Genomic DNA, 24,827 nt, shown 5'->3' with positions numbered 1-24,827 from the left:
ACAGGAACAGAATCATAGATACGGAGATCATTTGGACGGTTATCTATCAACTGGGAGAGGGAAGGGGGAATATGGGGAAAAAGATGCAGGGATTAAAAAGCATAATTGGTAGGTACAAAATAGACAGGAGATGTTAAGGATAATATAGGAAATGGGGAAGCCAAAGAACTTATATTCATGACCCATAGACATGAACTAAAAGGGGGGCTTGCTGGAGGGAAGGGGCATACTGGGCAGAGGAGGGCAAAGGGGGAAAATTCGGACAACTGTAATAACATAATAAAATGTACTTTAAAAAAAGATGAACTAGAGAAACAGCTAGTTAGGTCTATTTCAATAGTTTGGCCAGGAGGTAAAAAGTTTAAACAAGGATGGATATTTTGGGAATAGAAAGTTAGGAACAGAAAGAAGAGACTTTTCCAATGTAGGATCAATCAGACTGATCATGCTATATGTGGTAAAGAGCATGAGGGAAAGAAAGGAGGCAAAATGACTCCTATTGGCTTTCCTTGTTCCTGTTTTTCATCATAGCACTGATTTTTAGAAAAAGCAGAAGGAAATGATCATGCTAATTTTCTCTTTGTCAATATTCAAATCCCTTTCCATCTCATTGGTTAAACACTCATTGAAAATTAAGGATATTTTATTCTTCTCTTGAATGACTGGGAGGAACATGTGTTTTTAGAGGAATGAGAATATGCCTAAAGATAAAATTACTTTGAAGATTTAGAGGCATAACATAAACACAAAAGATATTAACACTAGGAGTTCAAGTACACAAGCACGGCCTTGTTGATTTCAGAGACATAAGATGAAACTTGGCTACCATGACTGGAAGAAATGAAGATACTTGAGATTATGGCTTTCCTATCAGGTAGCTGTCACATAGGGATTAGCTTCTAACATCTGTGAGGAATAAAACAGGTGTGCATAAAGTTTAGTTACTTTAAAATTCTCTCAGATAAGTGGTGGCTAAGACACCTTGGTTTTATTGCTATACTCTGTCCTTCTCCATAGAAGGTATAGTCACAGCAAATAGTATACTTAGCATATAGGCCCCCTTACTTGTCTCTTTCAAGGGAAAAGGAAATAGTGCAGGAAAATACATTTAAGAGTGAGAAAAGACTTACTTAAATAAAAGTTTTAAAAATAGACTTTTTCAAGAGTCTTATTACCTTGTAATTCTAATTACCTTATCAGGCTAACATTCATTCATTTTTGTATTCATTCTTTCACTAAGAATATGAATTCAGGACTCCTCTGGACATGAGGTGTAATTTAAAATGGGAAAGGAAGAATTAGTCCCCATGAGTTTATCATTTATTTGTGGGAAGAAGTGAAATACATCTACATGAAAAAGAAGAACAAAAAGGTGACTGGTACAAAACCTAGCAATTCCAACCCTTCACTTTCAGTTTGTGTAACTCTTTTCTTCTGAGGTGGGTCTCTTGTAGGCAGCATGTGTATGGGCTTTGTTTTATCCATTCAGCTCTCCTATGTCTTTTGATTGGAGCATTTAACCCATTTACATTTAAGATTATTATTGATAGGTGTTTATTCATAGACATTTTCCCCCTTTGTACCTGTGTTCCTCTATCTCTCACTCTTTTTCTTCATCTTCTTAAAGCAATCTCTTTAAGCATCTTGCCAGACTGGTTTGGAGGAAGTGCATTCTTTCAGCCTTCTTTTGTCTGGGAAGCTCCTTATTTGGCCTTCTATTTTAATTGAGTGCCTTGGTGGATAGAGTAGTCTTGGTTGCAGGCCTTTGCTTTTCATTACTTGGAATATTTCTTGCCATTCCCTTCTGCCTTATAGTGTTTCCATTGAGAAGGCAGCTGCTAGCCTTATCAGGGTTCCCTTTTATGTTACTTCCTGATTCTTCCTTGCTGACTTTAAGATTTTCTCTTTGTCTTTGAATTTTGCCATTTTAATGATGATGTGTCTTAGAGTGAGCCTCTTTGGGTTCCTCTTGATTGGAACCCTCAGATAAGTGATGACTATGACTCCCTGGTTATATTACTATAGTCTGTCCTTCTCTATAGAAGGTATAGTTCTTGGACTCGTGTGACTTTTTCTCTGGTCAAATTAGGGAAGTTTTCCATCATTACTTTTTCAAATAGGTTTTCTATCCCTTGCTCCTCCCCTTCTTCTGTTGTCCCTATGATACAGATATTATCATGTTTCATGTTGCCCTTCAGTTCCCTTAAACCCTCTTCATTCTTTCTGAATCTTTTTTCCAGGACTTTTTTTTTTACCTTGTTCTCCAGCTTGCTGATTTGATCCTCTGCTTCATCTAGCCTGTGTTTGATTCCTTCTACTGTGTTCTTCAATCCAGAAATTGTATTCTTCATTTCCTCTTGGCTCTTGTTGACCTGACAATTTCACTGGTGTGGTTCTACTCTAAAACCCTGAAACACCAATTCAAGAGACCCTATGCACCCCAGTGTTCATAGCAGCACAATTCACAATAGCCAAGTATTGGAAATAACCTAAGTGCTCATCAGTAAATGAGTGGATCAAAAAACTATGGTACATTTATACAATGAAATACTATACAACAGAAAGAAAGAAGGAGCTTGTACCCTTTGCAACATCATGGATGGATCTGGAGAGCATTATGCTAAATGAAATAAGCCAGGTGATGAAAGACAAATACCATATGATCTCACCTATAAGTGGAACCTAATCAACAAAACAAGCAAGCAAAATATAACCAGAGACATTGAAATAAAGAACAAACTGACAGTAACCAGAGGGAAGGGCAGAGGGCAATAACAGAGGAAAGATGGGAAGGGTCGTTGAGGAACATGTATAAAGGACCCATGGACAAAGCCAAAGGGAGGGAAGGAGTGAGAGTGAGAGGTGGTGGTGGGTGGGGTGGGTGGGGAGAAAATGGAGACAACTGTGCTTGAACAACAATTTAAAAAACAAAACAAAACAAAAACAAAGCAAAACCTAGCAATTCCTTCCTGGGAAATGCTTTGGTGGAAGGAATGTTGTTATTGTTCCTTCTTGGAGACCTAGTGTGGCTGATCATCTTCATTGTCCACTCAACTGAGGTATGCACCTCAGCCTCCTGAACACACTGAGCTCCTTGTCATTATTTTAATAAAGGGTGCTCTTTTATAACCTGTATATGACAAATATCTGTCTCACTTGTGTATAGCAAGTAGTGCATATTATGTAGTGCATAATAGATTCCAGTAAAGAGCTTTATGAATGAATTATACAAACTCAACCTTTCATACATTATATCAATTAAGATATTTTAGCTTAAATTTAAAAAAAAATTTTGAATATCATATTGGGAATATAAAATCTATTATTTTTTCATGTCTTGGGCTTTTGATAGGCTTCTATACTTTAAAACCCTCCAAACAACTTTTGAGTGCCTTATGTGAATCAGAATTATATTAGATACTTCATATTTTAAAATATAGCAAGTGTTCATGGATTTGGAGAAAAAATATGGTTAAAATGGCAATACTACCAAAACCAATCTATAGATTCAATGTAATACATATCAAGGTTCCAATGACATTTTTTGCAGAAGTAGGAGAAAAACACTCCTAAAGTTTATATGGAACTACAAAAAACCCTGGATAGCCAAAGAAATCTTGAGAAAGAGGAACGAAGTAGGAGGCATTATATTCTTTGATCTTAAGCAATACTAATCAAAACAGTATGGTACTGGCATTAAAATAGACAAATAGACCAGTAGAACAGAATTGTGAGTTGAGAAAAACCCAAGCATATATGATCAACTATATCTGACAAGGGAGCCAAGAATATACAATTGAGAAAAGACAGTCTCTTCAATAAATGGTGCTCGGATAATTGGATATTCACATGTAATAGAATGAAAATGGATCCCTATCTTACACTACTCACAAAAATTAACTCAAAATAGATTAAGACTTAGATGTAAGACCTGAAACCATGAAACTCCTAGAAGACAACATAGTAATAAAGCTTGACAAGGCTATGGGTAATGATATTTTAGATATGACACCTAAAGCATAAACAATAAAATAAAAGATAAACAAATAGGCATGCATCAAACTAAAAAGATTCTGTACAGCAAAGGAAACCATAAATAGAGTGAAAAGACAACCAAAAGAATGAGAAAAATTATTTTTCAACCATATATCTCAAAATATGTGAAGAACTCATACAACTCAAGAGCATAAGACCAAATAACACAATATGAATGAACAAAGGAGGTGAATAGACGTTTTTCCAAAGATACAAATGACCAAAAGGCACATGAAAAGATACTCAACATCATTTGCCATTAGGGAAATGCAAATTGAAACCACAATGAGATATGACCTCATGACTGTTAGAATGCCCATGATCAAAAAGACAAGAGATAACATGCTGATGTAGATGTGGAGAAAGGGGAATCCTTGTTCATGGGACTGTATATTGGTACAGCCATTATGGAACACAGTATGGAGGATGCTTAAAAAATTAAAAATAGAACTATCATATAATCCAGCAATTTCACTTCTGGGAATATATCTCAAGGAAATAAAAACACAAACTCAAAAATATATCTGCACCCCCATGATCATAGAAGCATTTTTTTTTACAATAGCCAAGCCATGAAATTAACCTAAGTGTCCACTAATAAATGGATGGATAAAGAAGTTGTGGTATACACAATGGAAATTATTTAGCCTTAGGAAATGAGGAAATCCTACCATTTGTGACTACATGGATAGGTCTTGAAGGCATTGTGTTAAGTGAAATAAGTCATATGGAGAAGGACAAATATTTGTCACTTTTTTAATTTGTATGATATCACTTATATGTGGAATCTAAAAAAGGAAGGAAGAAAGAAAGGAAGAAAGAATGGAAGAAAGAAAGAAAAAGGAAAGAAAGGAAGGAAGAAAAGAAAAGAATGAAACCCCTCAACCCAACTCATAGATAAAGAGATTAGACACGTGGTTACCAGTGGCAGAGGATGGGAGAAGGAGGAGTCAGAGGAAGGTGGTAAAAACATACAAATTTCCAGTTACAACATAAGTAGCATAGATGTAATGTACAACATGATGACAATGGTTAACACTGCTATATAATATATAGAATAGTTGTTAAGAGAAAAAATCCTAAGAGTTCTTATCACAAGGAGAGTTTTTTCTTTTTTTCTTTCTTTTCTTTATATTGTATCTATATGAGATGATGCATGTTAGCTGAACCTATTGTGATAATCATTTCACAATAGAGGCATACCTCACTTTATTGTGCATCACAGATGTTACATTTTTTGCAGATTGAAGGTAAGACATCACACCAACAAAAGATTATGACCTGATTTATTGCAAGACTCACTTTATTGCAGTGGTCTGGAACTGAACCTGCAATATCTGCCAAGTATGCCTGTATATATAAATCAAACCGTTATGCTATATGCCTTAAACTTATACAGAGATGTATGCCAATTATTTTTCAATGAAACTGGGAAGAATATATTGTGTGTAATTCCCACCACTCCTAAGTACTGCTGTGTCCTACTTGTGATCTTAGACAATCATATAAGTTCTTGGAGCCTTAACTTCTTCACCAGTGAAGTGAGAATATTACTTACTGCATTTTTAAAACAGCTTTAATGAGTTATAATTGGTATACAATAACCAGCATGTATTTAGAATGCACAATTTGATAAGTTTTGATATAGGTATACATCAGTGAAGCCATTTCTACAATCAAAGTAATTTACATATCCATCAACCCTTACAGTTTCTTATTGCCCCTTCAGAGTCCCTCACTCCTGCTTCTCCTTCATCTTTACCCAACTTCATTCCCATGCAATCATTGATCTACTGTAACTGTAGATTAGGTTGCATGTAAAAAACTTTTATGTAAGTGGAATCACACATTATGTACTTTTTTTGGTCCAGTTTCTTTCATTCAGCATAATTATTTTGAGATTCACTTACATTGTACATTTCAGTACCTTATTTTTTAAATTGCCGAGTAGTATTTCATTGTATAGATGTACCACAATTTGATTATTCATTTAGATTCTTTCTAGTTTTTAGTTATTACAAATGAAGCTACTTTGAACATTTGGGTGCATATTTTGGGTGCATATTTGGGTGCATATTTTCTTTTATTTCTCTTGGGTAAATATCTAGGAGTGGAATGGCTGGGTTACATAGGTGTGTTTAACTTCATAATAACTGCTAATTTTTTCCAAAGTGGTTGTTCCTTTATACATTCCTACCAGATATGCCTCACATGCTTAGTAACACTTGGTATATTTTGTTTTCAGTTTTAGCCATTTAATTGTTTATAGTAGTATCTCATTGTGGCTTTTATTTGTTTCCCTAATGACTGATGATGTTGAGAATCTTTTCATTAACTGAGAGAGATTTTAAAAACTGACAATTTTTGACATTTTATTACTTTTTCTTTCTTGTATTTTGAAACTAGGTAAATATTAGGTAAATAAATATTTAGGCTCATTATGTCCTCTAAATGAATTGACCTTTTATTGGTATACAAGAATCCTTTTTCCCTAGTTACATTCTTTTTTCAAAGTGTATTTTATTGATTATGCTATTATAGTTGTCCCATTTTTTTCTCCCCTTTGTCTCCCTCTGCCCTGCACTGCCCCTCCCTCCAGCATCCCCCTACCTGCTTAGTTCATGTCCATGGGTCGTACATATAAGCTTCTCCATTTCCTATACTATTCTTAACCTCCACCTATTTTGTGCCTACCAATTATGCTTCTTATTCCCTGTACCTTTTTCCCCAATTCTCCCCCTCCCCTCCCCACTGATAACCCTCAATGTGACCTCCATCTCTATCATTCTGTTCCTGTTCTAGTTGTTTGCTTAGTTTTTGTTTTTGTGTTTTAGGGTCACGTATTGATAGTTGTGAGTTTGTTGTTATTTTACTGTTAATATTTTGATCATCTTCTTTTTCTTAGATAAGTCCCCTTAACATTTCATATAATAAGGGCTTGGTGATGATGAACTCCTTTAACTTGACCTTATCTGAGAAGCACTTTATTTGCCCTTCCATTCTAAATGATGGCTTTGCTGGGTATAGTAATCTTGGATGTAGGTCCTTGCCTTTCATGACTTTGAACACTTCTTCTGAGCCCCTTCTTGCCTGCAAGGTTTCTTTTGAGAAATCTGCTGACAGCCTTATGGGAACTCCTTTGCAGGTTACTGTTTCCTTTTCTCTTGCTTCTTTTAAGATTCTCTCCTTATCTTTAACATTGGATAACTTAATTATGATGTACCGTGGTGTATGCTTCCTTGGGTCCAACTTCTTTAGGACTCTCTGAGCATCCTGGACTTGCATGTCTAGTTCTTTCACTGGATTGGGGAAGTTCTCCTTCATTATGTATTCAAATAAGTTTTCAGTTTCTTGCTTTTACTCTTCTCCTTCTGGCAGTCCTATGATTAAGATGTTGAAACATTTAAAGTTGTCCCAGAGGTTCCTCTCCTCATATTTTTGAATTCTTGTTTCTTCATTCTGTTCTGGTTGAATGTTTATTTCTTCCTTTTGTTCCAAATCATTGATTTGAGTTCCAGTTTCCTTCCCTTCACTGTTGGTTCTTTGTGTATTTTCTTTTATTTTACTTTGTATAGCTTCATTTCTTCCTTTATTTTGTGACCATACTCAATCATTTCTGTGAGCACCCTGATTACCAGTGTTTTGAACTCTGCATCTGATAGGTTTTATATCTCCTTGTCACTAAGTTCTTTTTCTGGAGTTTTCATCTATTCTTTCATTTGGCCATATTTCTTTGTCTTGGGCCATCTGTCATTTTACATGGGGCAGAGTCTTAGGTATTCACCAGGGCTGGGAAACCTACTTCGCTGGGTTGTGGTGCTATAGGTGGGGGAATTGTCAGAGGGAGAACAAAGGTGCTTGCTAGGTTGCTTGGCTTTGCCCCGTGTTCAGTTACTTGCCTCAGTTCCCACAAGCAGATTGGGCCCTTTCAGGTGCTGATTCCCAGGTGGGTGGGCTTGTGTACATTCTGGAATTCTGTGGGCCTGTCCAATGGACTGTCCTGTGAGACTGGGAATTTATTCTGCTCTGCAACCCCCACAGATTTTTACAGCCAGAGGTTTTGATGCTTTATTTCCCTGCACTGGAACCCTGGGTTGCATGGTTTGTCTCGCTCTCTAGTTGTTCCTCCCATCTTATCCATATAAGAATGTGGGATATCCCAGCTGGACAACTGCTGCCTTGTCTGCCCCTCTCTGTTAACAGCCATTGCCTTGTCTTGCATCCTCTCTGCCCTGGCTGCTCATCTCTGCCTCTCCTACGAGTCTAGATAAATGTTTCTTCTTTAACATCTTGGTTGTTAGACTTCCATGCAGTTTGATTTTCTGGCAGTTCCGGTTGTATTTTGTTTTTAAATTGGTTGTTATCCTTCTTTTGGTTGTGTGAGGAAGTGAAACATAATCTACCTATGCTTCCATCATGGCTGGAACTCCCTTAATTATATTCTTTACTCTGTCATCTACTTTGTCTGACAGCCATTGCAACTTTCTTTCTATTAGTTGTACCATGGTATGTGTCTTTCATGTTTTCACTTTTGAAATATTTTTTCTTCATTTTTAAAATGGATTTTTTTTTACATATTGCATGCAGTTGAGCCTTGCATTTTATTACAGTATGACAATCTTCTTCCTTTTAATTTGGTGTTTAGATCATTTACATTTAGTGTGATTATTGATGTAGTTGATTCTTTTTTTTCTATTTGTATCATCTGTTCATTATTCCCCTTTCCCTGTTTTCTTTTTAATTTATTGAGAATTTTATGACTTTATTTTAAGTGTTTTGTTGGCTAATTCTTCTAATATTCTGTTGTATTACATTTTATTGCTTGATTTACAATTCATATCAACCCTTTACAATTTATGATAGTTTTACTTCAAGTAGTATTGTCCCACTTTACATATGGTATGAGAATTTTACACTAGTATACTTTCACTTCTCTCTCCTAGCCTTTGTGCTATTGTTGTCATACACATTATTTATACATATGTTATATACCTAAAAGCAATAATTTTGATTTTGAATAATCAGTAATATTTTAAAGTTATTTAAAATGAAAGAAACAGTCTTTTATATTTACCCACATATATCATTTTCAGTGTACTATATTCCTTTGTGTAGATTCAGATTTCTGCTTGGTAACATTACCTGCTACCTTATAGCATATCCCACATTTCTTGTAGTATATATATGCTGATGAGCTTGTAAGATTTTCTTCAGCTTTTGTATTTCTGAAAAATCTTTATTTTGCTAGGTATAAAACTTCAGATTAACTTTTTTGTTCAATAATTTGAAAATATTAAGATGTCTTTTTGCTTGCATTGTTTTTAAAAATAAATCTGCTGTAATTCTTACATATGTTCTTCTAAATATGATGTGTCATTTTCCTCTGGCTACTTTTATGATTTTCTCTTTCCACTTGTAAGCAATTTGATTGTTTTGTGCCTTAGTGTAGTTTTCTTAATGTTTCTTGAGATGGGGTTTTTTTGAAATTCTTATATCTGTTGGTTTTGTTTTTGTCACACGTGGAAAAATCTTCAGATATTTTTTGTTCACTCCTATTTTTTTGTGGAATTCAATTACACATATGCTTGGTAGCTTGAAATTATCTTATAGTTGACTGATTCTTTTCACATTTAAACAATTGTTTTCACTCTTTTATTTTTATCTATGTTACAAAAGTTTGATTTATTTATCTTTTTGTGGTAGCTTGTAAGCTCTTAGACAAATAAGCTCTATCTTGTTTATCTATTCTTAGTTGCCAACAGTGCATAAGTGCTTAGATATCTGTTGCAAAAGTGAATAATCAAGAGTGCCTTACACCTTTTATAAAATATTCATCAGTAGAATTTTTTTATTGGAAAGGAAAGAGAGGTGGTTTTGGAGTATGAGAACATTTGAGCAGATTGAAAGCAGAAAAAAAATATGGTTTTGATGACGATCCAGAGGACAGCATGAGAGCAGAAAGTGGTTGGTCGAGGTCAGTAATATAGAGTAATAATGATACTGATAATAATAGTAATGATGATGATGATGATGATGATGATGATGATGATAGTGAAAGTGAGGGGGGATAAAGGAGTACAGATTGGGAAAAACATACCGAAGTGTGTCAATGAAACCATTTCCTGATTACATTGCTGTAATCTAGATGGTAATATTGGTAACATTATACAAATATATATTGTATGAATTCTTGTAATTTGAAGTGTTGTAATAAAAGCTTTTAAACAAAGTGCTGAGAGAATACAACATACTGTTTTGGAGTAGGTGAACCTTGGAAGGAAGTGTAGGAATGGATTAATTGAGAAAAACCAGACAGGAATTCTAGCTAGTACAGAATAACATAAACACAAAAATAATATAGGCCGTAAATAAGCATAATGTAGCAGAAAGAACAAATGGACCTTAGAGTTGGGTTCATAAGGCTTTACTCTCATCTCCATTATTGGTATCATTCTGGACAAATTACTTAACTTGAGATTCAATTTCCTCATCTGTAAAATGGGTGTGGTTGCTGGGAAGATTAAGATTATCTGATGCATAGAGATCATTTATTTTATATCTGGCAGATAGTGGGTCCAATAACTATTAGTTTCTTCTTTTTAGACATTCTATATCTTCTGATGAGGAAAGGAAAATGCTTCAAGAAGGACTTTGTGACCCCTCATCACTTTGTATAAGAGCCCAGGTATAATATATATATATATATATATGTATACATATATAATTTATGAGTATAACTAATGTTCCCACTTATTTCTTATTTCTGTGGCAAATGGGGATTGCATTGAATTTTTGTGGTCTAATACTAAGGGCTAGGTAAACTTTAACACCCAGTTTCTTCAGTTTTCTAGTTTTAACTTATATTGAAAACTATTGGGATTATTGGCTAAACTTTGCATATAAATTAAACCATTTTACTACCACAATTAAATATTTTTCAGAAATGCTTCTACTTATAGGGGGCATAACTATTGAATGAAAGATTGGACAGATGAGTATCAAAAATCTTTAATTTTCCCATGTTTTGAACTATTAATTAATTAATTAATTAATTAATTTTATAATTGACATGCAACATATTAGTTTCAGGTGTAGGTTATGTATTTTATGAAAAAAATCAGTTTTGATCTTAATTTCCTCTCAGGGAAATGATATAATATAAAGAAAGTACAGGGTAAAGTTTAGAAACCTTTGTCTTTAAAAAATAATCATACTTTAAATCCCCAAACAACTTATAAAAGACCATGGTTAATGTACACTACTCACAATATTTTGAATATATGAATATTTTAAAAGTGGTTCCAGTATAACTAATCTAGAAAGTGGAGAAATCTTTTATTTCTTCACTGAAGGAAAAATTTAGGACTCCTCTAGTTAATTAATGTGTTTGGTTAAGGGAACTAAAGAATTTGTAGTCAAGTAGAATAAAAAGTGATTAACCGTAATAATACTTTTGGAGCCAATTTACAGCACTGTTTTTTCTTCTTGAATACTTTCATTGATGCATACAATTTGTAAGTGTAGTACACAATGCTGCTAATCCTGCTAAATGAAGAACCACCTTTAGTCATCTGCCTGCTATCTCAGTGCTAGGTGCTGAGTTGTCAAAGACCTGGCATGGAGTGTTACCTGGCTTCGTTTGCTCCCTTTGCTATAGACTGGTTCTTTGCATTTATGAACCTTAGTCTGGCCTTGATGACAGCTTGCTTGGTTAGAGTCACTTTATTTTCAGTTTAAGACATGCCATCTCCAGGATGTTTGTAAACATGTTGAGAGGCTGAGTTTTGATGGATCTCACAAAACTCCTCTATAGGGCATGAACTGAAATGGAGGAGCCAACAATATTAATAATTTAGCATTTGGCAGTATTGTGGATATTAATGCATTTGTAATTCACCTTGACAAACCTTGGCCCAATCACATGTGAAAGTTAATTTAGTCATTTCATTTCAGTCTCTGGTGAGTATTTTAATGCTTTTTTTTTAACCCATATGTGAAATAGAGAAAATAATAACCACTCCTTAGAAATGCAAACTTCATAGTCCACATGACTATGTGTTGTGAAATAAAAGAAAATATGTTACAATAAATTACCATCTTGATTTAATAAAAGTAATGTTTAGGAATTTTTATATACATTATGGCTGATTTTGGATATTTTAAATTGCTCATTTATTCAAAATTTCAGGACAAAGTACTTATTTTGGTATCATAGGTAAACATTTAACTCTTTACTTTAAATAATCAGTAAATTTAGCACTTAGTGTAGGTAAACTGTAAAGCATTTGTCAAAAATTAAAACATGCTAATAATAGTAGGTATATATAATAGATAAGTATATTCAGCATTTAGGACTTAGAGTTATTTTTAAAAAGTTACTTTCATGGGGAAATAAATGTATCTTCTTGTATTAAAATGCCTTAGTAATGACATGATTTCTATTAAGTTATTAGTAATTCCAGGACACACCTCATGAGTTGTGTGGCCTGGAAATAATACAGCAATGACTGGAGTGGAAAGATCCTGATTCTTAAAATTTGGTGGCTTATTGAGCTGTCTGAAAAATCTATGCCCTTCTGGCACATACCAAATGCATTTAAAATTGTAAATGGATGTTTTGTAGTTATCTAACCTAGCTTCTTTCAGGCTAATATAACCACTTTGTTGTCAGATTTTCTCTTTTGAATGGTATAAATTAGGAATTTAAATTTTTATATAAATAAAAGTTTATTTTTTGGTCCTTGAAATATTTAGGTCCATATTTTTACCTAGAAGTTCTTACTATTACATTCAAGTTGAACTATAAGGGAAACAAGATTAAAAATTTGAAATAACCTTTTGTGGTGATAAAATATTTACGTTACTCGGTGCAAAACAGTGACATAATAAAACTGAAGTAAACAAATCAAATGGAGACTATTTTTTGGCTGCTTATAAAAATGATTTTAACTTTAAATAATGTTAGTGTAGTCAGAGACATGTCTCAATATTATATTTCATTAACATAAATCTTCAAATGAGCAATTATGTCCACATGATAAATATGTGGGGTTAATGATGGTAATTTGCCACCTGTGTCATGAAGCAGCTCCTTTTGATCCTTATGTAAAAATTTCCTTAGTTTTCTAGGTAAGGCTTTAGAGTCTGAAAAAATCCAAATTGAAAGGAAAAAAAAACACTATAAAAATATCACTCTTGTCAAGAAATGAATCATGCCTAAGGTCTGAAAATAAGTAGAAAAGAATTAGAGGCATATTTCAGATAGCAGATTGGATCCATTCAAAGAATTTGTAGGAGTGTCTTTATTATGTTATGGTAGTAAAAAATGGCATTGTGCTACCAGCTTAGTAATAAAAAGGAATAGATTTTAAACTATAAGCTAGTTTAGTAACTTTGGTTCAGTTTCTCTCCACATCTGTATTCCTTATAAAGGAGAATGCACTACATCTTTGTGAACAACCTGAACTTTTCTTACTGTGGGAAATCCTAAAGTCTAACTTGGCTTTTGGCATAGTCTAAGTTACGTGGTTTAGGTAAAGTAGATCTTAAAAAAGAAAAATTGGATAATCAGCAAACGCCAGCAGATATTTTGACACACTCTTGGAGCTGATAAGAGTCGTCATAAATTTAAACATAACCTTTCCTACCACAGAAACTTCACTAATAAATGGCTTTGAATATTTTATGAATGACTGAGCACCTTGCTTTGCTAATAAGTCCTCTGGAAGCTATGACTTTTGGGGGGATGGTTTTACTTTTGGAGGAAGGCGTGTTGAAGAAAAGATACTGATGAGGTGTCATATAATTTTACAAGTTGTATAACTGCTTTTAACTATGAAACTATCTGATTAAAATAACAATTGAGCTTGTAATTTTTTTCTGAGCAGCTGCTGCTACAGGGGTCATTTCCTTGGAGAGTTTGAAAATAATCGTACTCCTGGTACATGAGTTATGTAGTCTTGTGTTTTACAGCAAAGCACAAAGTTTAAAGCCTATAGAAGAATGTTATTTGAAAGCTGTCAAACCATGTTAAAAAAGACTGCATCGTCAAAAGGCCCTGGTGGCCACGATTCTGCATGTAGCCTTGTCTTATTCATTATAAAATGCATGTTTATAAAGTTCCACAGAGCATCCAATTCCCAATTCACTTATATCAGCAAGACTTAACTTGCTCATTAATCTAAATTCTTTTGCAACTTTAATCTACATGTTTAATTAATCATAAAATGAGGCGGTAAGTAATTTCAGCAATGTGTGGCTTGTTATCAGATGCATTTAATCACTCTTCTGTGAGCTCATTTGGAAACACCTGAAGATGTCGAGTGCAGTTTGAATAAGCATAAATTATTCTTTGTCAGTGTACTTCACTCAACTAATAAGACATTAATTTAAAAGGCACTGTTTGTCATTTTTAGATCTTTACCAATATTTTTAGCTTGGCAATATAACTCTAATTGTATATATGATTCACAACTAATGCCCGACATAGGAAAGGGTAAGAGTTTAATTCATTTTTCTTATTTACATGTAATTATGTCATGTAATCCTAGTTTTTAATGAGGATTAACCCTCTTTTAAGTATTCATATGCTTTTAGAATAATGTACTAATGAATTATAGTTAGAAAAATTATTTGTTGGTACAAAGGATTGTGATGTCTAGGTTAGGTCTGAAAGGACATGGGATTGGGGAGAGGGCATTGATTTGAAAATACAGGTATTACACAGGGATTATATGAGACAGATATTAACATTCAAAAAATCTAAGTAATATAACATATTTATCTATCTCATATAATAATATATATAGTCCTCATGTAGGACTAGGTAGCCTATATGATGACAGCAGTTTTTATAAAGGCAAAAACCAAAAACAACAATAATAACGAAGCCTACTCATAGCTTCAGAACCAAAAAAAAAATTCATGAGAGCTGAGTGAATTATATATCTCGATGTCAGCAGTATAGGAATAAAAATTGCATTTTATAGGATGTCATCACCTGTCCTGTTTATGCCATGAAAACAGTGACACGCGGTAAGAATAATTACCTCAGTGGAAATAAATTTATTTACCTGCCGTGGAACATCTCTGTTCATCTTACTCATGAAGTCATCTCACTCATACTCCATCTGTGGATTGTCAGCAGTAAGCCAGAGGGGATGATTCCTGAGAAGGGAATATTGGTTTCAGCTGAAATATAGCCGTATTCTCCATTTTTATTTGATGTGCAAAACTCCTGGGCTTCTTCCCTTTCTTAGGAGATCCTTTACACTAAGCTAACAGTTATTTATATGTCCATCTCTGACCCAATACCTCATGACTATGTAAAAATTTTTCTTTCTGTTTAACTTTCTAAGGGAGAACAAAATCCCAGGAAATCTCATTTGTACTGTTGAAGTCATATAGACCATAGCAGCACATCACGTGAAATGCCATTTACCCTTATTCACTTAAAGAATCATAAATTGTATTTTTATTTATTTTTAATTTTTTAAAATAATTTTTATTGTTATTCTATTACATTTGTCCCAATTTCCCCCTTTTCTCTCCTTCGCCCATCTCACCCCCTGCTCCTGTGGACAATTCCACACTGTTGTCCCATGTCTGTGAGTCATTCATACATGTTCTTTGACTAGTCCCTCCCCCTTCTTTCCACCATTATTACCATCCTCTCCCCTCTGGTCACTTTCAGCCTGTTCAATGTGTATTAGAACCCCTGATGAAAAACTCAAACACTGGGTCCTTCTTTAGAATCATCCTTGAAAAACCTTTCTTTTGAACTAAAGTTTCTTTTTTTTTAATGGTAATTTTTTTAAAGACTTTATTTATTTATTTTTAGAGAGGGAAGGGAGGGAGGGAGGGAGAGAGAGAGAGAGAGAGAGAGACAGAGAGAGAGAGAGAGAGGGAGAAAGAGAGAGAAACATCAATGTGCGGTTGCTGGGGGTTCTGGCCTGCAACCCAGGAATGTACCCTGGCTGGGAATCGAACCTGGTACACTTTGATTCCCAGCCCGCGCTCAATCCACTGAGCTACGCCAGCCAGGGCTAAACTAAAGTTTCTTGAAAAGAATACTTTTCTCACTTATGCAGTCTGATATGAAGACTTGCTGTCAGTTTTTCATGATAAGGACCCTAAAACTTCCCTAACTTTTCTTCCTCTTGCAAAACCTGAGATACTTTTTCCAAACACATTTATTTCCTAACTTGTTTTGGGTGCAAAGAAAGAACACAGTATTCCCCACGGCCCCCTCTGCAACTGATGTGTAAGAGACCTGCCCTATTGTCCTATTAGGTTCCTCTACATAAAGACAATGATATATTTTATAAAATATTATGTTTTAACTGTAGCTATTTGTATGATATACTTCAAGAGGAAAATGATAACTCAGTTCCATGCAGCTCTTACATTCTAAGATATTTGCATGTGTGCTTTTACACACATACACAGACACACATACATACATATCTTTACACAAAATGCACACTGCCTCTTTTACCCACTCACAGACAAGGATGTACCACTTAAACATGACTTCTTCAATGGTGACTTCACAATTGCTTAGAATGTACAGTACCCAGAATCATGCACTACTACAGTGGGTGCCGCTGAGTGAGTGGACCTTCTATGTCCAGCTGAACTGATAGAGATGGTTAGCAGGGCTCTGTTTTTAATGCATAATTTTTATGGTTGAAGGATAACATGCTGATAAAGAAGGGGATTACTGATGACAGAGAAGGGTGGGTGAAGGATGAGTGAGGAGCATGTGCAATGTGGTGTCCACTAGCACATGTGCTCTAGGGGAAGATTTGGAAAGCCTGATTGGACATCAGGGTCTTCAGCTGCTGTGGGACTTTAGGCTCAGAAAATGAATGAGAATATCATAGTGTAGTTGGTTATAGGCAATACTTCTGACCTTATACTACAGGTCTCAATGTTTGGTTTATATTAAAAATGGGATAATAATATTTTCAGTTATACTCTATGCTACACCACAGAAGACTTGATATTTCCCTCTTCTCCACCCCCAGTTTCTCAAACTAGTAAAATTCTATTTTTTAATCCTCACCAGAGGATATGCTTACTGATTTTCAGAGAGAAAGGAAGGAAGAGAGAGATAGAGAGAATGAGAGAGAGAGAACCCGATGTAAGAGAAAAACATCTATTGGTTGCCTTTTGTATGCACCCCAATCAGAGATTGAACCCTGTAACCTAAGTATGTCCGTGACTGGGGATCAACCCTCAACCTTTTGGTGTATAGGATGATGCTCCAACCAACTGAGCCACTTGGCCATGGCTAAGTGAAATTCTATTCTAATTTTTACTGAAAAGGACATGTGTTATTTCCTACAAAAACCTTCATAATTCATGCCCATCTATTGTTCTTTTGAATCCAGGCTTTGTCTGTGAACATTATTTGCCTTTCAATACCAAGCTAGTTTTTCTTAATCATTAGAAATTGGCTTTTACTAGATTGTTTAGGTATCATATATGTGCAGTTCATTTGATGGCTTTATGAGAAGTTCTGATTCTAGATGTTCGAAGCTCTGCCCAGATGACATTTTCATAGGTTCATATAGCCTTTCTCATATATGAAAAGAAGGCATTGATTTATATGGACAGTTTAGTGTGCATTTAGTTATTTCTCGGGAATTTTCGTGAGGACAGGTTGACTTATAGTTAACTTCCTAGTGCTCTCAGCTTAGAAACTGTTTTCTGAAGGCAGCATCTGAATTACTTATATTTAGGAAAATTTAATAGTGTACGTAGTTTTAGAAATTGTCTGATTTTTTCCATTACCCATAATACACAGCATTGGCATGTTATCACTCTTGTTGTAATAGGAACAATGTATTAGAGCCATAATAGTCATATGTTTCTGCATATTTTCAAGTACTATATTTGAAAATCCCAGACTACATATATAGTAAATGAGGAAATAATTTGTAACTTTCACATTGAATTCTTACTTTTATTTTTTAGTTATGCTTCCCTTTTTGTAAAGCATATGACCTACTTTTAAAAGGCTGATAGTTCCCTGGTATTTAGTATTTTTTTGCATCACAAAGACTTTCTGACATATACATGGTGATATATTTGCAGACAGTTTTCAACTTACTAATAGGTAAATTTCTAAGTTTGTTGTTGGAATTTGGAATGGATATTCATATAGAAACCATGTCATAGATGGTGATTTGGTTCATTGAAAAACTTAGTGAAACCCATTTATTCCATCATATGGCTGAATTATACTATTGAGAATACTGTAGTAGCTAACAAACTATTGCCTGTTAAATGGTTTGGGTATGAAATCTCATTTTGACATCTAACTTTAAGAATATTCTTTTGAATTGGTGTTTATGATCTCACCTATAAGTGGAAATTAATCAACAAAACAAAAAAGAAGCAAAATATAACCAGAGACATTGAAATTAAGAACAAACTGACAGTAACCAGAGGGGAGGTGGGGGGTGGGGAGGAGGAAGGGTTGTCAAGGAACATGTATAAAGGACATATGGACAAAGCCCAAAGAGGGTAGGACTGAAGGTGGGAGTTGGGGATGTCTGGGGTGGGGTGGATTGGTAGGGGGGAAATGGAGACAACTGTACTTGAACAAGAATAAAAAAAGATAAAAAAAGGAGTGAGAAAAAGAAAAAAAGAATATTCTTTTGATTAACTTCTGGTAATGAGATTTGACTTTTTCTACTTCCACCCTAATGGTGCACAGCAGTGGAAATGAAATACCCTTTAGAGTGGAGGTTGGGAGGTGAGGAGGACTTCTTGAAGTCTCTAGCTATGGAAAATAACTGGGTATTCTGCTTGAAGTAGGAAGGAATGGGCAACCCTGGTGACTCTGGTATGGATATGTGTATCTATTTACAAATGAAGGATATCCTATTGGATATTTATATATATTTAAAGTAAAGAAGGAGCCTTTTCTAACTTCACACTGATGAGCCAAAGGGCAGAGAAGATCAATACTTCTGCTTATTAGCTATGCCTCAGAGTATATTCCAAGTATTTTCTTTCTTTTTAAAAAAAGTTATTTGAAAGGATTTTATTTTTAATAAAAAAATTCTTATTTAAAATTGAATTTATTGAAGTTAGATTGGTTAATAAAATTATATAGGTTTCAGGTGTACAATTCTATAATACATCATCTGTATATTGCATGTTCACCTCCCCAAGTCAAGTCTCCTTCTATCACCATTTATCCCCCTTTACCCTTTTTTGCCTCCCCTTATCCCCAAAACTCCTCCATCCTGCCATCCATAATTTTGGCTTTGATTTTTAAATGGTAGCTCTGGTGAGAGTAGTTCACTTTCTAATACTAGAATAGTTTTGAAATATATTATTTATTAGGATCATATAAGATGACCTGATAAGTGTATATTCCCAAATACATGACAGTTGACCCAAATGAAGACCAGTAGTAGTCCATTGTTATTAAACTACATCATGTCCTTTGAGAGTATCAGAAGAAAGTCATACAAAGGTGCAAATAGGTAATGGAAAGTTTATTTGGTCACATGTAAAATATCATCTCAAAACTCAGAAATTGAATTATGTTCATTCTTTTTTACTTCAAACCTGGCAAATTTTGTATTTTTTGATTGCTGAGGGGAAAGTATGAAAAAAGGAGAGTAATAAAGGTAAAATAAGAAACATGGCATTTAAAAGGCTCTAAAGGTTTAAGTTGTTAGAGAAAAGTTTGAGGAGTTATGGGTAAAATAGAAAGAATTTAGTTTTCCAAAGAAATACATAGATTAAAGTGTAGGAGAAAAGTGCTTGGCAATACCAACTATGTATTTTTTCTTAACTTGAGGAGTTAAAAAAAAAAACAAACAAAAAAAGAGAAGCATTTGGCAAAGTGAAAACTCAGTTGACTTCATGCCTACCAAGTGAAAAATCTGATTCTTTATCATCTGAACACATACTTGGGTAACTCACAGAGCTACCCAGTGTATAGGTTGCAATGGCAAGAAGCCAACAGTGAAATCAAACTCATAAGTGCTCTATAGAAAACCCCTCAAATTACTGCTGCGCTGTTGTCAGCTGTACTGCCAGGGAACAAGAGCTGTACTTATTTCTGTGGAATGGCTGGGTTACTTAACACAGCTTGATTGGCTCTGTTCCTGCCCTGTTCTCTTTGGCTGACAGCTGTCCACCATACTGGTTTGGTTTCAAATAAGACCAAAGTGGACACAACCACTTATATGCACCTTCCTTTTGTACACTGCTCTCTTAATGCCACCAAACCCAATCCATATCTTACATATCTTACAAAAGGAGAGATAAATATAACTGAGGTCCTTTATGTAAAGCATGTTGGGTGATACTTTGCTGTCCTTTTATTCCACAAATCCATCAGATTTTTAGAAGAGTCATTTTCTTGTTATTTTATTTGTAAGTGCTTGAATTTATTAAATGTAAAAGAATTACATCATAAGTCTTCCTATTTGTATTATTTTTCTTCATTTTAAGTCATTGCTTGTTTCGTGATCCTAGACTGGTTATTCAGATGCCACCTAGTCCTTATCTTTTCCTCTTGGATAAACTGATAGGTAGCTACTTTTGTCTTATAAAGTCTTTCAAATAAGAAAACACAAGGCATCCCAGAGGGTACTAGATAGCTTCAATTGCTACATTCCATTAATTAGAGAAATGTGTAAGTGAACAAGGTGGTTGACTCTTTCCCTGTTACATGAGAGCCCATGGATTCACATATTCTAGTTCCCTTTAAGTTAGGAGGATTTCAAACATTTTTGATTATGATGCAGGCTAAGAAATACATTTCTATTCGGATCCAGGATGCAATGTAATATAGCTTAAATAAAAAGTTTTCATGAATAATACTTATCCTTAATTTTGCAATGTGTTCTATTTTCTCTTTCTTTCCCTCTCCTTTTCCTCTTCTTCCTTTGCTCCACTCTTCTCTTTCTTTTTAATAAAAAATACTAATTGGCACTCAGAAAATTGATTATTATTATCCACTCAGTAGTTTGAAAAATATTGTATGAAAGTGAGCAAGGTTTTTTTTTTTAAGTTTTGATATTCATGTTCTTTGGTCTACCATTGTTTTTAAGGAACCAAGTCTCCTCCACAGGACTCTAATCCATTGTGTGTTGTGGTAAAATCATTAGGAAATGACTTTTGTACTCTAGTAGCATATAATCTATTAATAACATCATGTATTAAGTGTTTAATTATGCCAGATGTTTTATTAAGTGCTTCATATATATTTATCATAAGAACTTTTTCATATAATCTTCATAATTACCCTATGAGGTAAAAACTATTATTATAACTATTTTAAAATTATTTATTTATTTATCTATTTAGCAGATATGATGTCTTTTTATTTACTTTTTTTGGTGGTACAGTACACATAAAGTTTGCCATCTTAACAATTTTTTAACTGTGCAGTGCAGTGGTATTATACCCATTTTTATAGCTGATGAAATTGAGGCTCAGAGTCGTATATCAACTTTTAAGAGTAACAGTATATGATAGAAATCAAATTCAAATTCAAGATTGTTTAACTCAATGATCATGTTCTTTTTCTCAACGCAAATAATTTCTTAATTTTGGCTTTAAAAAATAAGAGCCAAGAAAAACAGACTTGTAATGATAAGTGTCACATGTTTTTAATAGTGTAAATTAAAATTCTCAATAAAATAATTTTTACTCTGAAAAGAAATATAGAAAAAGAAAGGAAGAAAATAAATAAACATCTCTTTATAGCCATGGATAGGAAAAATTTCCACCCTATTTAAATCTTGTAAAAGTCTTTTTTTAAGAAAAAAATAGGTATACATGGAATTACATCTTTTGCTACAGGACAGGATATTTTAGCAAGTCACAGGAACTCAAACATGAATGAAGAGTGGAATTTTCCTTTAGTTTTCCATAACTATGTTTGTTGAAGAGAAAGATGAAGGAAAAAATGACCACTGTGCCTGGTTTTGAAGAAAAACTTGTTTATATGTGTAATACATTGGAGAAATTGTTCAGTATCACTTTGACTATGCAGAAATGTGGCCACTGAAATTCTTAAGCAAGGTGTGGGGCTATCAGCTTCATTGAAACTAATGAAGTGAAATAAGAATAAGTATTTGTGAAAACAATTCATTTACTTTATTTTCCCACTGTTTTTCTGTAAAAGAGGAAATATTTTATAAAGAAAATAATGAGTACAGTTGGCTTTTAAGACCTCTTTTTCCTTGTCTTCAACCCCTGTCACAATCCTAGGTTTTAATACAAGGCAGTTGCTGTCCTTCTTCCTTTCTCTTTCTCTTTCCCTCTTCCTCTTCCTTTTCCCCTCCCCTTTTTTCCCCTCCCTTCCTCTCTACTCCTCTCCTCCTTCTCTCCTGCACTTCTCTCTCCCCCTTCTCCCCCATCTATTTTCTCATTTCCTCTGACCCTTCTTCTATTTTGCATTCTTACATGCAATCCTTAGAACTTCATGATAACCTTTATATTTTGCTAGAAAGATGATTCTTGGATTTTTAAGTAAGGTGCAAATGGATCTTGTTTCTACTTATTAAAACAACTATCTAGAAAAATAACATGGTTTATGCCATCTTGTATCTTTTTCTCCCATAAACCAAACATACACTTTCAGAAGAAATGTTGAAAAATTGCCATGTACTTTGTATCTTGTTGGGAATAAGATATGTCTATAGTTACTGTGTGACCATTAAAGAGAAAATTGAAGACTCTGCCATAAAAATTAGTATTGACCTAGATACTTCTGCCACACTAACTATAAATGTACTTTGTAAGCACACTTTTATACAAGGAAATGGGCTTGTTCAGTATGTAATTGCTATGTGATGCTACCCCAGAGGAGAATTTGAAAGCAAGCAGGTGTGCTAGATCTAAGCCTCATTGAACTCAAGGTCAGGATTTCAAAACCAGCCTCCTCAAGCATACTCAAACAAGGTGGAATAAGTATTTTTGAATCCAAGTACTGCTACAAAAACATGCTTTGAAGTTCAGAAGAAGGTAAGAAGGATTACTTTCAATGATGGTAAAATGTAATAAGAATATTGTCAATAATAGGTACATGATTGAGATATATGATGAAACTCCCAAGTAGCACTGTGGGTGGACAGATTTGGTTTATGAAAAAGGGTTAAAAACATCCCCAGACACATAGCTGCAATCATATTGGGCAAATATACAAATATTTCAATAATGGGGCAATTTTGGGTGTTTTGTTAGAAATAAAGCATATGCACATTCTGATAAAATGGAGATAAAGAGAGCAACATATCACTGTTAGTTGGGAAAGGATTTGCAGAGTTGGTGAGTTATATGTTTCTGTTCCCCCAATTTATTGTCTAAAGTAACAGATCTAATGCTACCCTGGTGTTATCTTGTTTATATATTTTTAATGTGAATCTTTAGGTAGAATGAAAGCTTATACATTTTTAGATGTGGATACTATTCTTGATTCAGGATTCTTCTGGATCTTAGGATCATGTAATGCTATCAAGATATCACCTCTCTAAAACACCATTGGTTCTAGTAGTTCCTAAGATAACCAAAATAAATAAATTTTTTATGATGAAGCAAATGCAGCAAGAATACAAATTTGATTTCTACTTGTAAGTTAACTTTGTTTTGTGCTTTGGGCTTTAACTTTGGTCAACTTTGTTGGTCACAGGGAAGAACTAGTTGAGAGAAAGTGGACACATTACTAACAATTTATGATCTGCTTAGATAAACCTCATCCTCACTCTATCACTTTAATCTCACTATTTGTCCATTTATCTATTTCTAACAAAGACAGATACTTCACTTTTTACTATCTTCAACCTGTCATTAAGTAGCTGCGTTGTATACTTGAAGATTGCAAGCCAATGTGCACACAATGTCAGAATAATTCCATAATGACAACCTGCTTTGGGACAGGTTCTCTGGGTCATAAGTGTTTCAGGGTAAAAGGGAAGGAAGAAAACTAACACTCATTGAGTACCTGTATATGTTATTTAATTCTCACAAAAATGCTGAGGTGGCAATTACATTTAAATAAATAAACTTTGAATAGGAAACAACCCTATTAAAAGAGCAAAATTGCCACAGATTCTTATATAAAGGGCAACACTTTAAGAAAATGCCACTTTATCCTTGTCAAATGTAGTGGGCTGAAATGAAAAATAAATGAACTATAAAGATATAAGTGAGAAAATGTGAATGATAAGACATGAACCATTACCACTTGCCTCACCTCCACAGTGAATTACTGGACATAATGCATGTAAAAGAGGAAATAGACCTGTAATCACTGTGCCTTTATAAAATGCTATCTCAGAAAAGACAAGATTCACTCTTCTGCTCAAGTGAGGAGACACTTATTCTAATATACTTTCTTGTGTATTGAATGGATAAAGGAGCCTTGATAGAACCATAGGCATAAACTGTTTTTTAACATGGTCATTTAATTTGACTCCTGGCAAAAAGATCTTCCATTGCCAAGGGCTTTTGATGGTAAAAAAACATCTTGAAATGACATATTTTCAGTTTTTGCTTCTTGCTGTCCTACCCCAAGTTTCATTAAATAATAATTACCAATTTTTAAACAAAAAAATGGGTGAAGTCAAATGTTTTTAAAAATACAGAGAAGCTGCCTTTTTCTTTACTTTAAAAATTTGTGGGGATTTTGTCAAATACCTAGCACTGTGGTTGATTTATGATAGAAGCTCAATAAATATTGAAATGAAACATGGAAATAAATGTATGTATGTTTATTTACTCCATTTTTATTTTTTATTGAGTTATTGGGTGAC

The 24,827-nt window shown here is 34.1% G+C and overlaps 1 protein-coding gene across 5 annotated transcripts in view; it reads left to right on the top strand.

The window, feature by feature from the left end:
• SOX6 (SRY-box transcription factor 6) overlaps positions 1–24,827 on the top strand; it is a 607,033-nt gene that overhangs the window by 125,932 nt on the left and 456,274 nt on the right. For all 5 annotated transcript variants that reach the window (XM_045825240.1, XM_045825238.1, XM_045825237.1 and 2 more), the window contains exon 3: positions 10,639–10,720. The gene's annotated coding sequence lies outside the window, so the exon portion shown is untranslated. The remainder of the gene's footprint in view (positions 1–10,638; positions 10,721–24,827) is intronic.

Source organism: Phyllostomus hastatus, unplaced genomic scaffold (genome assembly GCF_019186645.2).
Source record: "Phyllostomus hastatus isolate PE091 unplaced genomic scaffold, TTU_PhHast_1.1 phas_scaffold_585, whole genome shotgun sequence".
Lineage (NCBI taxonomy): Eukaryota > Metazoa > Chordata > Mammalia > Chiroptera > Phyllostomidae > Phyllostomus > Phyllostomus hastatus.
Note: the sequence above shows the minus strand (reverse complement) of the source record. Positions and strands in the feature narration are given on the sequence as shown.